The sequence below is a fragment of the Tenrec ecaudatus genome, chromosome 2 (genome assembly GCF_050624435.1).
Source record: "Tenrec ecaudatus isolate mTenEca1 chromosome 2, mTenEca1.hap1, whole genome shotgun sequence".
In the NCBI taxonomy this organism is placed as follows: Eukaryota; Metazoa; Chordata; class Mammalia; order Afrosoricida; family Tenrecidae; genus Tenrec; species Tenrec ecaudatus.
The window spans coordinates 78,757,024-78,774,361 of NC_134531.1; the positions used below are offsets into that span (position 1 = coordinate 78,757,024).

At 38.4% G+C, this 17,338-nt stretch overlaps 1 protein-coding gene and 1 pseudogene across 3 annotated transcripts in view; one reads left to right on the top strand and one right to left on the bottom strand.

The window, feature by feature from the left end:
* The window catches only part of SSBP2 (single stranded DNA binding protein 2), a 316,310-nt gene that overhangs the window by 282,663 nt on the left and 16,309 nt on the right, over positions 1-17,338 (bottom strand). The gene's annotated exons all lie outside the window — the stretch shown is intronic.
* Positions 378-1,363, top strand: LOC142438800 (heterogeneous nuclear ribonucleoprotein A3-like; annotated as a pseudogene).

Below are 17,338 nucleotides of genomic sequence, written 5' to 3' on the forward strand. Positions count from 1 at the left end.
AAATGTTAAACTTATTCACTTTTTAAATCACTGAATTAAGCTATAATTACCCTTAAATAATTCGTCTGACCTAGTCCATTTTCAAATACATAGGATAATCTCTTTAAAAAAAATAAGAGAAGGTGAGGACAGGAATTCTCACACAATGTAAAACAGGAAATACCCTGGGGAACTGTCAGTAATGGATACCGAACATAGAAACAGCAAGATGGACAATACTCCCTGAAAATAAAACGATCTATAGCACAAAAAAAATCCTTTGTGCAAATTAGAACCCTTGTATCAAAACAACCTATATTATGTGTTACAAGAAAACATACAAACAGGCTCTCAGTCTCATATTGAACACAGGTTGGAAGATGCGAGTCCCATCTTAAATGGAGGGTCATGATTCAAAGTAACCTGAGCAGTTGCAAACACTGTTTATTGGCCGTCTCCACTGTGAAAGTACAGGTGCCAGTATAAGAGGAATTGAGGCAACTCCCAGATGGTGTGGTGATGGGAGATTCCCCCCTTGCCCCCCAAAAAAATAATGCTCCAAGCTTTAGTTTTCCTCTGTGTTGAAGAGGTAGATGCAGCAACTTGTGCCCGCTCACACAGGTTTATGCACATGTAAAGGAACCAAAGAGAACTTTTTCGAGCGGGATTCTGTAAAGCCTGACGCTCATTTAACAGTGAAGGGAATTTTTGTTGGCATAAAAGACGATGCAGAAGAATCTAGTTTGAGGCACTAATTTGAAAACCATGGCAAGATTGAAACCACAGAAGTCATGGAGGGCAGGCAGAGTGGGAAACACAAAGGATTTGCTTTTGTAACTTATGATTATCAGGATAGAGTTGATAAAACTCCTCAGAAATACCATACTACTAATGAGCATAGATGTGAACTGGAAAAGGCCCTTTGAAAACAAGAGATGCAGCCTGCTGGAAAGCAGAGAGGCTGTGAAGGTGTATCTAGAAACATTATGGGTTGTGGAGAAACCTTTGCAGGTGGGGGCGGGAACTTTGGTGGAAGAGGGGGCTATGGTGGTAGAGGTGGCGGCATCAGAGTTAGTTCTGGAGGAGGTGACGGTGGATATAGTGGGTTTGGAGGTGATGGTGGCAACTGTGGAAGGGTCCTGGTTATAGTAATAGAGGGGCTATGATAGTGGTAGACCAGGATACGGAAACCAAAGTGGTGGATACAATGAAGGAGGAAATTTTGGTAGTGGTAACTTTGGTAGTAATGAAAACAATAATAATTTTGGACATCACAGTAGACAACAGCAACAAAGTATGTACCCATGAAAGGGGTAGCTGTAGTGGAAGAAGCTCGGGCAATCCTTACGGCGGTGCTTATGGATCTGGTGATGGAAGCAGATGATTCTAAAAATTCGGCAGAAAAGCATTACAGTTCTTAGGAGAGTGAGGAGTTGTTGGGAAAGCTGCAGTTACTTTGAGAAAGTCATTCCAAATGCATCAGAGGAACTATAAAAATCCGCCCCAGAGCAACAGTGACCCGTAGTCAGAAAAGCCACTGCAGATTAAACAGGAAACCTTTCTTGTTCAGGACTGATTAATGCACTCTCCTGTCAATTAGATATACATTCCTGAAATCGTTTACCTGTGGCAGCTTTGTCTTTTTCTTTTCTTTACATCGAGCATATTGCCCTGTAAACTGTGGTAGTGGTACCAGGAACCAAAAGTTTAAGGAAGTTTAAACTTTTCGACATTAGGCTAGTTCAGTTTTTCTACCCATTAGTACAAAAAATGTTAACAAAATGCAGTTTTGAGGATATTTCCTTCAGAGTTAACAAGTAAAGAAAATCATTGTGGGTTAACAAGTAAAGATCGCTATTTTGTATGGATTTTGCTCAAGTAACTGTAAAGAACCACCTGCTGACTTGCAGTCTAAGGGGAGTCTATGCTCCCACTTCCAAACCATGATACGAATGGGGGCGCACGCATGGAAAGAATAGATGTTTGTGTGTCTGCCATGTGTGCTTTAGATAACTACTAGCATTGGATATTTCAATTGGTATATTTGTGAATTTAATTGCATTAAAATTTACCTTCAATGAAAAAAGTCTCAAAATTCCTATCTGGCTTCTGTGCATTTTCTTAAAAAATGTATTCAGAATGACTGAGTGTGTTGGCTTTTCTAAGAGTCCTAGCTGTGTTCAGAAAATATACCTTTACGCTAATCACATTTGAACTGCCGCCGTCAATTTATCTGAGTGTAACTGTCTGCTTGATTTCTGGAATGGGGTCGTGGATTTTCTTATACTTTCTTCTGACCTTAAAAACCATTCTGAAATAAACTTCAAAATACAGACTACTAAGTCTACTGTACCCAAGCAAATTAGTGGCTACCCTTAAAAAGTAAAAATATAAAAGTTCTTTTTGAAGCACAAGAAGCGTAACAAACCTTCAGCTCTTTCCCTTGGTTTAATTTTTTTAATTGATATAAGCTCTAAGCGCAAGAAAAATCATGCACAGTTGAACCCTTCAAAAATACAAACAAAAGATACAAGACACATTACAATGATTTACTATAAAGACAATGGTTGTAAACATGAGACAGAGGAGAAAACAGGAGTAAATGAATTAAGGAATGCTAATTAAATGAACAAATCTGTCTCGAAAGGCATACAGCCATTGACAATGTGCCTTATAAGTGAGAACAGTGAATTGTGTTCTTGCTTCTTACTTTGGACATCTTATCAGGAGGGACCGGTCCCAGGAAAAGGACATCATGCTTGGCAGAGGGTGAGCACAGAAAGGGGGAAGACCCTCAACAAGGAATGGCAGTGGCTCCAAAAAACGTCGTCATCCGTGGTAATGATTACAAGGATGGCGCGCGGCGGGCGGTGCTTTGTTCTGTTGTGCACAGGGTCAGTTTGAGATGGAGCGTACTTGATAGCACTTCACAAAACGTACACTCAGTACTTTGAAGGGTCTAACTAGACCAAGGATGAGACTGTAACTTGAATTACGGACTATAATTTACTCAACCTTCTAAACTTCAGGTCAAAATAAACAAACACATTGATAGATACACTAAATTTCATATTCAAATACCTAAATCTAAAGGAGAGGCCTCAGATTATTAATCTCTTTTTAATATAAAAGGCAAATTAAAGAGCAATTCCAGAGAATGAAAGAAAGCCAAATTTGGGGCAAGCTTGTCTCGCTGAGCTATTGCAATAAAAAATATAGGTGCACAGCTAATGTATAGTGGATGTTGGTGAGAGAGAAAGTGATAGGATATTACCAGGAAGAATTTTTTTTAACTAAATGAGATGACAAATTTCTATGTTGTTACATGTGACAACATCACAAATAACTTGGCGCCACCAAAATTCTTGTCAAATATATTTATTACTCCATTTAAAAAATGAATGCCTTACTCTTGTTACTGAAAAGCAGTTTGGGGGGGAGAGAATGGTATCTTTAAAATAGATTTTACATAGTCAAATAAACATCTCCAGTTACTCTCCACTGAATAGTGGACTTTTCATTTTGAGTGACAAAACGAAATGCACTTTTTCCCTCATAACATAATCCTGATGCATAACTTATCTTTTAAATTTCCATCGCTGCATAGAATTTTAAAAGAAATCCAATCTTCTGATAGTAAGAAACGAGAAAACCAGACTTTTATAGCTTAGTTGGAATCTAAGCAGAAACTCAGGTTCCTCTTCACTGGTGAAATTTAAGCAATTGCATTTTGGATAAAAGATAAGGCAAACATGAACATTTTGCCTCCTGTTATTTTTCTGGTAAGTAAACAAAATGAAATCACTTCCAATCAAATGTTAATGTTTAATGGCAATACCTAGGTTCAAAGATGGACTCTATACATACTGAAGTGCATGACCTTATTTCTAATAACTGCCTCTGCCTTAAATTCCCAGTCCACAAAATAAGAGTTTAACTCCTGCCTCGTGCAGGCTACAAGGTGACAGATGAAGTCATCAGCTTCACATCCTCAGGTTCATAGATCATTCAAATATGTTAACAGTTTACTAAGAAATTGCATACTAACCTTTTAGCTCTTTTAGGTAACCATGGATTTAAATAAAAATGATTAAGATTTTCATGGGATAGAATTACTGCCCTCAAGAATCAATCACAAAACAATTCATGGAATTGCCAGCCAAATGAATCTTTGGCGATATTACATTAAAAAATGATCTTTAACTTTTGCCAAGTAAGGGAGAAATATTTCCTGGCTGCTTTAATGCGCTTCAGGCAAAAAGGCTTATCCATTCCATTAGCCATTCCAGTAAAGACCCTTAAAAATAAAGAGTCAATTACCTTACACAAATGGTTAAAGCTCAATTCATATTTTTTGCAATACCGAGACTTGAAGACATCTACCTATGCAAGAGGTCATCCTCTAACTTCAGGGATGTCTTTTCCTCTCCCTGACAGACAGTGAACCAGTGGCAGATTCCTTGGCGAGGGAAGGATGTAGGAGTCCTTTCCCTGTTGATCAAGAATAACTCGACACTATGATATGATAAAACTCAAAATGGGTTTTCTTATATTATATTAACTTTAAAAAGAGACAAATATTGCTATCCTCATTTAAAATATCATGTCAAAGGAACAAAAACTTTTGCTTATCAAAATTGCAATGCACTGCAATGGAAAGGCTCAAAACTGGCTTCATAAGACAGTCTTTGATGTGGTATAAGAAATCAATTCTATCTCTAATATCACCTACATATATCAATTGTAAAGTCTTAATAATAATCTTTAAAATGCTACATCCAAAGTAGGAAAGCAGTTAATCAATATAAATTTATTTTGCAAATTAAAATATGCAAAATTATTAAATGTTACAGATCTTCAACCAGCTGGTTCTTCTGTTTTTTTCTGAATTCCTTTTCTTCCACTATAAATAAGAAAACTACAATTCCCCCTTTTTCAAAATAAAGTGATAATCTATGATCCTTAATATGGACAAATACTTCAATTTAAACAAGTCCTGACAATTAGTGATCTTTAAGGAGCAGATTAATGATCATTTGTAACTTGGGGTCTAATGAATCCATTACGTGGTTGCACAAATACCTCTGTGAAAATCCTGTTAGCATTTTGTCAATTAGATCTCGTATTAAAACTTCATGAAGACTCAGTGGGCTCTCAAACTTAAGTTTAACTAAGCTCTGAATCACAGTGCTCCAGAATAGACAGGAAAATTTGCTTGTTTTTCCTGTTTGTTGATTTTCATAAGAACTTCCCTTTTTACAGGTACAGTAAATTGCATATGTAAATAAATAAAAGCTAAGCTACAAGCAATTCAAATGCTGCCTTTATATATGGTATAATGTTTGCAGCATGGTTGCTTTGGGTGGGTTCACACAGAAGTAACCTTTACTACAGATCAAGTAAGCTTTGGACAGATGTGCCTATCCCATCATAAGCCTCTCTGATCAACATTGTTAAAGGGTAACCTTTCTCTTCCCCTTTGCTACTTTAGTTACCTGCGTTATTGTATAAGTGAGCTCCTGTACTTCTAAAACAATAGTATGTTTCAGGAACTTTCAACTCTGACTTTAAAGGGTAATAATTCATCATCGGATAGAAAGATAACTCAAAAAGTAATTCACAGATCGAAGACCTTCCAACTTGGAAATTTCAAAAAATGAAACTAAAACATTCTAAGAGATCTGTTAAATGGTGTCAGCTTTCTTCATCAAGCAAATAAATATGCCCAGAATCCTCAATAATAAATAAGGGTTTTTACAGCCCATCTTTTTGTTAATCAGCAGGGTGAAATATTATGTCATCAACAGAAAAAACATGTGAAGGCTCCCCACCAAACCTTAAGCTTTTACTTAATAGAAAATATATATTGAAGCCAGCTAAAGAAAAGATCTAGCAGGATAGTAAATAAGCAGACAGAGGAAACAGGAGGAAGAGCGTGAGAGGGGTCCTATGCATTTAAAACTACAGAAAGATTTCCCTTAATCAGAGTAAACAATGGTAGTGTGGATGCCACCATTATATCAAAGCTGTCATGGTTATGTGTTGGGCTGTGACCCACATGGTCGGTAGTTCAAAAACATCAGCAGCGCCCTGGAAGAAAGACTGGGCTTCATACGCCGGGAAACAGTTGAGTCTGGGGAACCCAGAAGAAGTAGGTCTCAGTCAGCGTTTGAGAAGAGAAGGGTCGGAAACTCCTGTTAGAAGCTCACCAGTTTAAAACTGTGACATCTATACTAGCAACCTATTATTTAATATAAATGTCTGATGATAATCCCATCTAGAACAGATTGGTAGTGATGTGGGTTAACCGCTGGGCTGCTAACCACAAGACCAGCAATTCAAACCACCTAACTGCTCTTCAGGAGAAAGCCGAGGCTCTCTGCTACCTTAAAGATTTACAGTCTTGGAAGGCTTTAGTTTAAGGAGGTGAGTGGCACAGAGAGGGAAATGTTTGGGATGCTAACCAAGAGGCCAGTGATTTGAACCCACCAGCCATCCCGTGGGAGACCCACGTGGCTCCTGCAGAGATGGCAACTTTGGGAACTCCGTGGGGACGTTTTACTCTGTCCTGTAAGGTTCCAACGAGTTTGAATTGACTGTACAGCAGTGGGCTTTTTTTGTTGGAATGGATTATTTAAAAACAAACAGGCCCATGAACTGTTGTTTTTAATCCCCCAACTATGATATCAAAGAAAGCATTCATTCCTTTCTTTTTCTATACAGCTCACTCTGAACTAACCAAATGCCACAAATAAGCACTACCTCCGAACCAGAGCAGAGCAGTGTCTGCAGAAATACAACTTGGGAAACTGAAAGATCTCACCTCAGTCTCAGTAACAGTAGCTTTTCTTGCCTGAATAGAGTTCTGAATACTAAATAGCACTTACTTTGACTAGTTAAATATCCACATATTTTATAAGTGGAAATATTCTCTGCCCTGTCAAAATACATTTTTTAAATGTTATCAGCCTTCCAAGTATCTGAAAAAGTTAGTCCCTAAAAATCATCATAAATACTTAATTATTTGAAGTAAACAGATAAAAGGATGACATTTTCTAATTAAATCCAGGAGTTAGAAGTCTGCTTTAAAAGCTGCTTAAACAACATTGGTAGTCAATAGAGAAGCATGACACCAACCTATACCCATTTCACTGCCTTTCAATATTTCTTAAGTGCAAAAATGAAAAGGCCATCATTTTACTTTGAATTACTGTATTGCTTCCATATTAACAATAGCTTGAAAATGTGATAAATAAACTATGTAAAGACCCAAAGCCTATTTGTAGGCCACTGGACATACCCTTACAGAAGAGTCTTGGGGAGGAGACGAGACAGTCAGGGTGCGATGTAGCAGCAATGAAACATACAACTTTCCTCTAGTTCCTAAATGCTTCCTCCACTCCCCAACCCCCACTATCATGATCCGAATCCTACCTTGCAAGTCTGACTAGACCAGAGGATGTACACTGGTACAGATGGGAACTGGAAACACAGGGAATCCAGAGCAGATGATCCCCTCAGGACCAGTGGTGTGAGTGGCGATACTGGGAGGGTATAGGGAGGGTCAGTTGGAAATGGGGAACCGAATACAAGGCTCTACATGTGACCTCCTCCCTGGGAGACAAACAACAGAAAAGTGGGTGAAGGGAGACATGGGACAGAGCAAGATATGACAAAATAATAATTTATAAATTATCAAGGGTTCATGAGGGAGGGGGGAGTAGGGAAGGAACGGGAAAAATTAGGACATGATGCCAGGGGCTTAAGTAGAGAGCAAATGTTTTGAGAATGATGAGGGTAACGAATGTACAAATGTGCTTTACACAATTGATATATGTATGGATTATGATAAGAGTTGTATGAGCCCCTAATAAAATGATTTTTTAAAATATTCCTATGTAATCTTTTTAATCTTGGTTTTAAGGTTGGCAGTTTGACACCACCATCTCCATCTCTCAGACTCGATTTAAATACCAACAGGCGACTTTCCTGCACATTTCAAAACGCCTAGCATTTTGGAGAATAAAACAGATGAAAATTCTAATTATAACGTAAGTACCCCTTCAATGCAAGAACACTTTGTTCTATTCAACTGGCATTCCATGATGCTCACCTTCTGACACTATCGCTGAAGACAAAGTGGGTACATAAGCAAATGTAGTGAATAAAGCTGATGGTGCCCGGCTATCAAAAGATATAGCATCTGGGGTCTTAAAGGCTTGAAGATAAACAAGCGGCCATCTAGCTGAGAAGCAACAAAGCCCACATGGAAGAAGCACTCCAGCCTGTGTGATCACGAGGTGTAAAAGGGATCCAGTATCAGGCATCAAAGAACAAAAAATCTTATCATTGTGAATGAGAGAGAGTGCGGAGTGGAGACCCAAAGCCCACCTGTGGGCAATTGGACATACCCTTACAGAAGGGTCTCAGGGAAGAGACGAGGCAGTGTCAGGGTGCAATGTAGCAACGATGAAACATACAACTTCCTCTTGTTTTTTAATGCTTCCTCCCCACCACTATCATGATCCCAATTCTACTTTACAAATCCGGCTAGACCAGAGGTTGTACACTGGTACAGATAGGAACTGGAAACACAGGGAATCCAGGACAGATGATCCCTTCAGGACCAGTGGTGAGAGTGGCGATACCAGGAGGCGAAAGGAGGAACCAATCACAAGGATCTACATATAACCTGGAGGACGGACAACAGAATAATTTATAAATTATCAAGGGTTTGTGAGGGAGGGGGTAGGGAAGGGAGGGGGGTGGAAATGAGGAGCTGATACCAAAGGCTCAAGAAGAAAGAAAATATTTAAGAATAATGATGGCAACAAATGTACAAATGTGCTTGACACAATGGATGTATGGATTGTGAGAAGACTTGTATGAGCCCCAATAAATTTAAAACAAAAAATATATAAGCAAATTCTCATAATCACCATATAGATAATAGATAAAGGCTCATGTCAATGCATTTTTCTGACATAAGCCAAACAGTCCCCTTCTATCTACAACTACCTTTCTCATCATCCACCAGTTACTTTACACCTGGTATTAGGACTATTCTTACTGGAAGATTTTCCAAATAACTACTAGTTTACTCCACCATTTACTTAAGTTCCCAAGAGAAAAATCAAATTGGCCTGCATATATGCCTCATTGCTAAATTAATGATCAAGTGGAAATACTTAAGGAGTTTTGCTTACAACAGCACTGGTTGTAAACTTTAGTTAATTCATCTCAGTCTGGATGTTGTGAATTATATTAAGTATATATTGATAAAAGTTATTTATTGCATCTTTTGCAACTAGATAAAAATAAATGGCAACCCTTACCGTCACTGTCATTTCAAAGTCATACAACTTACTCAAAAGCAAATATGCTTCTAATTTATTACACACATCTTATTCTAACTTAGCATTTTAAAACTTAATATACTTTTAAATAATTCTGAATAGAGAATTTGGGTTTTGCAAATGACAATTCACAAAATGCACTGTAAACTTCCCCCATTGAAAGAGTAGGGAGGAAAAAGCAGAAATATAAATTTTATTATTCAGACTATCAAGTAAAAATAGGATTTACCAAAATACTTATGTACAAGCTGAGTTTTTCAGCACATTTTTTATGCAATTTCTGTGGTAAAAGTAGGTGCCTCAGTTGCTATGCGGGTCAGCTTATATTCGAATATACATGGTAGATGTTGTGTATAAGTAGCATTTTTAATTTTCCTGTATCATTTTGACATCGTTGTTTGCTTCCTTTTAGCTTAAGCTTCTGTTAAAAATGACAAAAGGTCTTTATCAGTCCACCTGTACTTTAGCACATCTAGGTAAAATTGAATTGATTTTTTTAACATTCCATATGGTGTTTCTTGTTTTCAAAATGGTAGAAGGACATCTCTGATCAAGTCATTTTGCTGCTTAGAGTCACATAGATAACACCTCTGCCCCATGGTGGATTCAGATTCCTCAGTAGCTTTCCAAGTACAAACATGGTGTACTTCTTCAGCCTGGGCCCTCATTCCAAAACAGCCCTCCCTAAGCACAGACACGCTGCAGCACTCTCAAGTTTCTGTTTCTAGGAAGGGCATGGTCCTTGTTACAACTGGATTTCTCTCAAGCACAAACTGTTGCTTTTGCCAAAAGCCTTGTGTGCTAGCCCGGGTTGACTAGAGGAAAATAATCCAGGGACACTCATGTGAGAAAGATATTTATATCAAAGAGTAATTGTTTATTAAGAAAATATCCCGGCCCAGTCCAGATCAAGTTCATAAGTGTGATATTAGCCCATATGTCCAATACCAGTTTATAAATTCCTATTCAGACTCATGCAACACATGCAATGCTGCTGAATGTAGGAAGAATGTAGAAATGTAGGAAGATCACAGGCCAGTGGGTGGAAAGTCTTGCAGTGGAAGCATCTCAGCACCGTGTAATCTCCATGTGTCTCCTCCAGCTCCAGGGCTTTGGCTCCATCAGCATAGCTCCATGTGGCTTGTCACCAAGAGTCTGTGTCTCACCTCCAGGGAGGAAGACAGGAGTTCCTAGAATCCTTAGGAGAAAACCATGCCCACACAGAGGCCTCATTGGCTATGACCTGATTGACAGGTTAGACTCCACCCCTACAGTTCAAGTCACCATGAGATTATGTAACTGCCACACCGTTTACTACTGTAGGTGGGTTTATCTTACCGCCTTGTTCACTTGTACAGCGCCTGGCACAAAGGAAGACCGTAAGTTAGTATTACATGCATGAATGAATCATATAAATTCACATTTGTCTGCTTTATTTGGTACTTGAGGAAGGGGTTTAGTGGGAAACTTGGAAAACTAAATGTTCAGAAACCTTTTTGCTATCTTTTTCTTGGTCCTTGCTTTTCTCTTAAATAATATCACTTTTATTTGCATTCACGGATATCTTAACCGTCTGAAATGTGGTTGTTTTTATTTTCTTATTTTTCTTTGTTACATATTTTTACTATGCATATTTATTACTTGAATAAAAAGTCTTTCAGAGAATACTAGTAAGCAAATCAAATGAACTGTTTTGTGCCCTGCATGTGATTCAGGAGCAAGACGAAGGGTGTGCTCCCTAACGATTCAGTCTTAGGAGCTCTACATAGGTCCCCATGAGTCGGAATCAACAGCAGGTTTTATTTTGTTTGTTCAGTCATTCGTTCTATGGGAGGTTTGTCCGAGTATTCACAATTGGTGCTTTCTACGAAAGCAAAAAGGAAAAAAGGAGAAACTCCTCTGGGAAGAACTGAAGTCTGCTAACCAGAAGAGATTTTAAAATGCATGCCCCTTTCCCCAAAAATCTTTGCTTTGATGGCTAATACACTGATTGGTAGCCACGGTAGGAAATTATTAATTTGGCTTTCTTACTTAACTATACATAGTGATAACTTGAAAATGACTCCTTTATTCTAATCATTATCTCCAAAGATTCAAAAATACATCTAAAAATTGGTTGACAAAATCTAGCAATCCACCAAAACATTCACCCCCTCCTAAAATATCATTTTTAAAAACTCACATACACCGACTTCCAAAGCCCATCTGCTACACCTAAAACCACTTCACAAATTCTCTTCTCTCCCTTCCATGTCTCCTTTGTTTTAAAAAAAACAAAAAATGTAAAGTGGTTAACAAAACCTTCTTGCCAGGTGATTAAGAAAAAATAGAAGTAAACCCTACCCCACAAAATTCCCCAGGTTAAAAAGAAAAATCTATAGCCTCTACAAGTTAGTCTTCTCTCTTGCCTTCTTTTCTGTATTGAAGGCTGTTCTTGCTGGATGTCTCTGCACATAACCTTACAATACTGGCCCTCGACTCAAACCAGTGTGTGCCACCTGGTACGTAGACATTCCACTGGAACTGATTGCATTAAGGTCACAGATGATCTCTTAATGTAAAACCAGCAGACACTTCCCAGTTCTACTTAACTGTGCCATTCATCTGACAGTGTCTGACATGGTACGTCACACTTGTTCTCAAAACTCTCCGCCCTTGATATCTGTGATCCTTTGTGATGTCCTCGTCTCTCTCTGGTGTTCCTTTGCAGTCTTGAACTCAAATTCTTGTTCGAACACATTCCCCAAATTCTCTCCCTGAACATTCCCATGAAAGGCAGGCTATGTGTAACAGGAAAATCAATCAATGCTGTTAAAAAAAATCCTGGGCGAAGCCAGTGAGGATCTCCCTGAGTGCTGAGAGAGTTCTTTGACTTGACCTAGGTGCTAGGGTTGCCTGGTATAGTCAGCTGGTGAAAATTCATCAAGATAAGTACATTTACGATATGTGCACTTTTGTGTAAAACAAGCATACCTCAATAAAGTAGATTTTGTTTTTGTTTTTAAAAGAGAGTAAGTTAAGCCTAAATTCACATACTAGTTCTGATATCTATGGCTTGGCCAAGTTATTTTTCTTAAAACTTGTGTTCCCCCACCTACATAATTATACCTCCCTCACAGCATTTAGAGGATGGAATAAAACTGTAAGATACAAAGGTCTGATAACAATACTTGAAGCACAGGCTTATAAATGTTACTTCTCTCTTGCCATTCTTCTGCATCTCTAGACCTAGCCCCTAAATTCAAAAGCTACAAATTCAATTTCCTACTACAATACTTGGATTGAATTGAGTCTCTTCACCTTCCCACTCACTAGCCCCTGCTACTCCCCTACCCCCCAACTACAAAATATGTGTCAACTTGGCTTGATTCTCAATATTATAGAATTATCCTCCATTTTATGATCTGATGTAATTATTGTTATATGTTAATAATCCTAACCTCCAAAATATTAATGAGGCAGGATTAATGACAGTTATGTTAATAAGGCAGGATTTAATTTGTATCTTGAGTCAATCTCCATTGCAATTTAAAAGGGATCAAATAAACTAGCATAAATCAAAGGACCCACTACTACTAAGAATGAAGAGCTGGGTGCAGAGTAGTACATCCTTTGGACATAAGATGCCGGTGCTGAGAAATTCCTAGACCAAGGGGAAGACTGACAAGGGCCATCCCCAAGAGATGACAAAGAAAAATCCTTCTACTAGCAACCTGAATATGAACTTCTAGCCTCATAAACTGTGAAAGAACAAATTTCTGTTAAAGCCATACACTTGAAATGTTTCTACTGTATATTAGATAACTAAGACACGTGACCAAATTCCTCCATCCTTACGTCTGAAAACCACCTCAAACTAAGCTCATCCCCTTCTTCCCGAACTCCAGCCAGTTCTTCTTCCTACCATCCCTTACATTCTGACTGAAACTTATACCCAGGGGAATAGCCATCTTAAAAAATCCCCATTTTAAAAACTACCTAAGTAGTTTCTATTTTATATCCTAAAACATCTGTTGCACTTTAGTGGTGTACAAGTACGAAAAAGACGTAAACTCCTGCATCATTAAAGCACCGTCCTTATTACGACAGCTTCAAGGATCTGTCTCCCTCTTTAGCCCACCTTTTCCACATTGATTCCAAAATGATTTTTTCTAAAATGTACCTCAGCGGGTATGATTTTTCTGTTTAAAATTGCTTATCACATTCTCCCAGGTCAGAATTCATTTAAGACCATGAAAGAGTTCCTGTCTAACCCTTCTAGACTTATCCCCTATAACACATCCAGCCGCAATGACCTTCTTGAGTTCACCAAAATACCACACTCTAGTGCCTCCATAATGCTGTACATGTCTGTGTGTGTGTGTGTGTGTGTGTGTGTGTAGAAAAACACTTTCATTCCTCACCTCTCAACATGGCCATGCCTATTTGTCTGTTTACATACATACTCTGACACATTCACAGCCCAAGGCTGGGTTCTTGGACTTTTTCAAAACTCTCACAGCCCCTTTTGCATGCTCATTATAGTACTTGTTAGCATTGGTGGTAATCCTGGATACAGTGGCCCCTCTGGACAGTGAGCTCCTGAAGGGCAGAGATAGCTGTGTTATTCAGATCTGATTCAGGGAGACTCCACAGATGCTGGTGACATATAACAAGGTAATTCAGATTTCTAAATGTATAAAGCAATGGGGACACAATGGAAAGAGGAAGAAATGTAATCCACAGCTCATAAAATTTAACCTGCCATAAAATAAATACATTTTAAAAACATTTTAAATACTGGTTTGAAATTGAAAAAAAATAATGCTCTATTTTCTTAGGTCATCTTATAAAAGAACTGAAAGACTTATTTCAATTTTTTTTTAAAGGTAAGACTTGAACATGTGCCGGTTGTTATTCATGCGCTCTGCCAGTCCTAGTCTGTAGCATTTCTGCTCTGCTGTGACCTGGAAGGCTGGTGGCGATCGACTAGACTGCCTGCTTCCCTTGTCCTCCGGCTCTCAACTGGGATCTGCAGAAAGCAGGCTCCAGCAGCTCAGAGGACAAGAGGAAACACAGTCTCCTCCCTGCAGGCCAAGGGCCTCTGTTTAACAGTGGGTTTGACAACAGCTGTGGTCCTCTTCAGAAAACCACAGCTCCAGGAGGCTGGCCCTTCTCCAAGGACAACAGCTCTCCCCACACTCTCTAACTGCTCTCTTCTCTTACCCCTTCAGACTAAGGAAGGATAGTGAGGCTTCCCTAGTTGCTAATACCCGGGTTTTTCTTCATCCCTTACTGGTTTAAATCCTGCACATACTTGAATTAAACTCTCTTCAATTATCCCTTTAAGGGAGCCATCTGTTTCCTACTGGGGACCCGGACTAATAGAAGCATAAAAACGGTTTGTCATCTAGCAGCATTTTTGCCAATAATTGTTGGAGTATCAGTTCTCGGGTCAATGATAATACTTATCTTGCAGGAGAGCGCCAACAGCTTTTAATGTCTTAGTCCAACCTTGCCTGTCGCCAATTATTCTGAGCCTGACTCACTAATCCAACTCACCAACATAAGCGACTCAGTGCCAATCTAAATTAGAAATGAACTAGTACCCCATTTCACCTGAAAACTGCTCCCAGCACTCACCCACACGTGTGTGTATGTAATGTAACTGAAGTTTTCCATTATAATGCTTCTAAAAGAAGAAATAACAGTATCTGTCACTAAGTTTAATTCGGGGTAAATAAAAATTTTTTAATAATAGCTATGGCTTTAAAAATGCACTGATAAAGTATAATCATGATATAATTCTTATCCAATTATGAATGACAAAAGGTGCATACTATAAAAAATGAAACAAAGGAATTGTTTCTAATAGGCATTTACTCTAGAAATCACTAGGTAATAGACTAAGTATGGCTGTACTTTGACTCCTGGACCACATGGAACTTTTTAGATCCTAGTAAAACACACACACACACACACACACACACACACAAATTCAACAGGTCAATGGTGGTTGAAAAAGACAAGTAGAGAACACTCACTCATAATTAGTAGAGAATCTTTTTTCTAAACACTATATTTTAAAGTTTATAAGCTAACATAACTTATGCCCTATTAGTTTTGATACAGAAAGAAGGGGAGGACTTACCTGAAGATATACCCTCACTTTTAATTAACATCTTCCTCTTTGCCAAGTATGATATCCAAGTTGTTACATCATGTAACTGCAATTACGTAATATGGATTTATTTGTAGAGTCCTATTAATTCTGCCCAACATTTTAGCAAATCTAAACTGCTTCTAATCTCAATCTCTCTCTTCTCTGCTCTTCTCTCTCTCTGTCTCTCTCTGTCTCTCTCTGTCTCCCACCCCACATTTTAAAATGTTGTATATGTGTAAAGCTCATCCTTGCAACTTCCATTACCACACACGACCAACCTCCCAACATGTTAAGCAATGAGACAATAAAGAAAAGCAGTTAAATGAGCACTTGAGTTCAAAATCTATGATTTGTCACCAAAAAATAAAAAAGCTCCGCTGGGTGGAGCTATCATAGTATGCATTTTTCCCACTAGGCAAGCACTGAGCAGCTCGCTCTGAGTTAGTGTGCCCAGTGGCATCACCTGGGAAGGGTTTCTCAGGCCACAGTGAATTTTTTTGGTAAAAGCAGTTTCGCTCAAACCTCGTTTTTTTGTGATGGCGATTTAAGAGAATAGTGTGTGGCTGTGAAATTTTGTTTCCTGCTCAGGAAAAATGCCACAGTAACTATTGTGATGTTGAACACAGCTTACAAGAACAGTGCTATGGGGAAAACTCAAGTGTATGAGTGGTTTTCTCATTTCAAAAAAGGTGACATGTTGATTGATAAAAAACCTCATTCTGGAAGTACATCAACTGCCCAAATGGATGAAAATGTTGGCTCTTGGTGCATTTGGAGTTCATTCCACCAAGTCAGACTGTGAATCAAGCTTTCTATTTAGAGGTTCTGAAAAGATTGCCTAACAGTGTGCCACAAAAATGCCTGACTTGTGGCAGACAGGGGACTGGTCTTGCCACCACAGCAATGTACCTGCTCATACAGCCATCTCATCTAAATGTGCCAGTTTGGGGCAAAAAGCAGCATGCCTCTCTTGCCCCACATACCTTACCTACCTGACCTCACTCCATGTGACTTCTTTTTATTCCCTCAAATGTAGAGGGACACGAAAGGACAGTGATTTGATGACTTAGATGAGGTGATGAAAAAAACAAGGGAGGTGCTCTCAGTCATCCAAACAGGTGAGTTTGAAAAATGTTTCCAAGAATGGAATAGCACATTTGACAAATGTATTAAGTGTAATGGAGAGTACTTTGAAGACGATAAGGTTTTGTAGAAAAATTTAAATACACAGTTTTGAAAAAATTATGTTTGGGGGGGGTTCCCCTCATATTTGAATCCAAACTATGGACTAGGTGTATCATCTTTCTTAGACTCAGTTTCTTCATACATAAAAGGAGGATTATACCTACTTCATAAAGTCACTATACAAATTAAATAAGAAAGGTACAGTCTACCAATAACCCATATCAAAGAGTTTTTCTTCCCTTGTTGGAAAGGCACTCCCATTCTCTCCTCCCACCCAGCTCTCTAATTTGAAGCTACGTGGCTGAAGAACAAAAAATGCACAAAATTAGAGATTCAAAACTAACTTAAATACCATTAACAATTTATAAAACACACAACTTATACAACAAATGAATAAAGACATCAAACAAAAATATTAACTATTTACTATGCAGCATTTTAGAATAAAGTCATTATATATGATTGTATTTAATTCACACTAATTCATCGAATCCATTTTCTATTGAATCAGATTAATATATAAACCTTTTTTGAATGCACACACACACACACACACAGACTCTTTCATCATAAAAGAGGCAGCTGTAGTAATAGTGGAACGAACACTGACCTTGGATCAAACAAATGTAACTGTGGATAAGCTCTTCCACACACTGGCAGTATGATCTTACTGGTG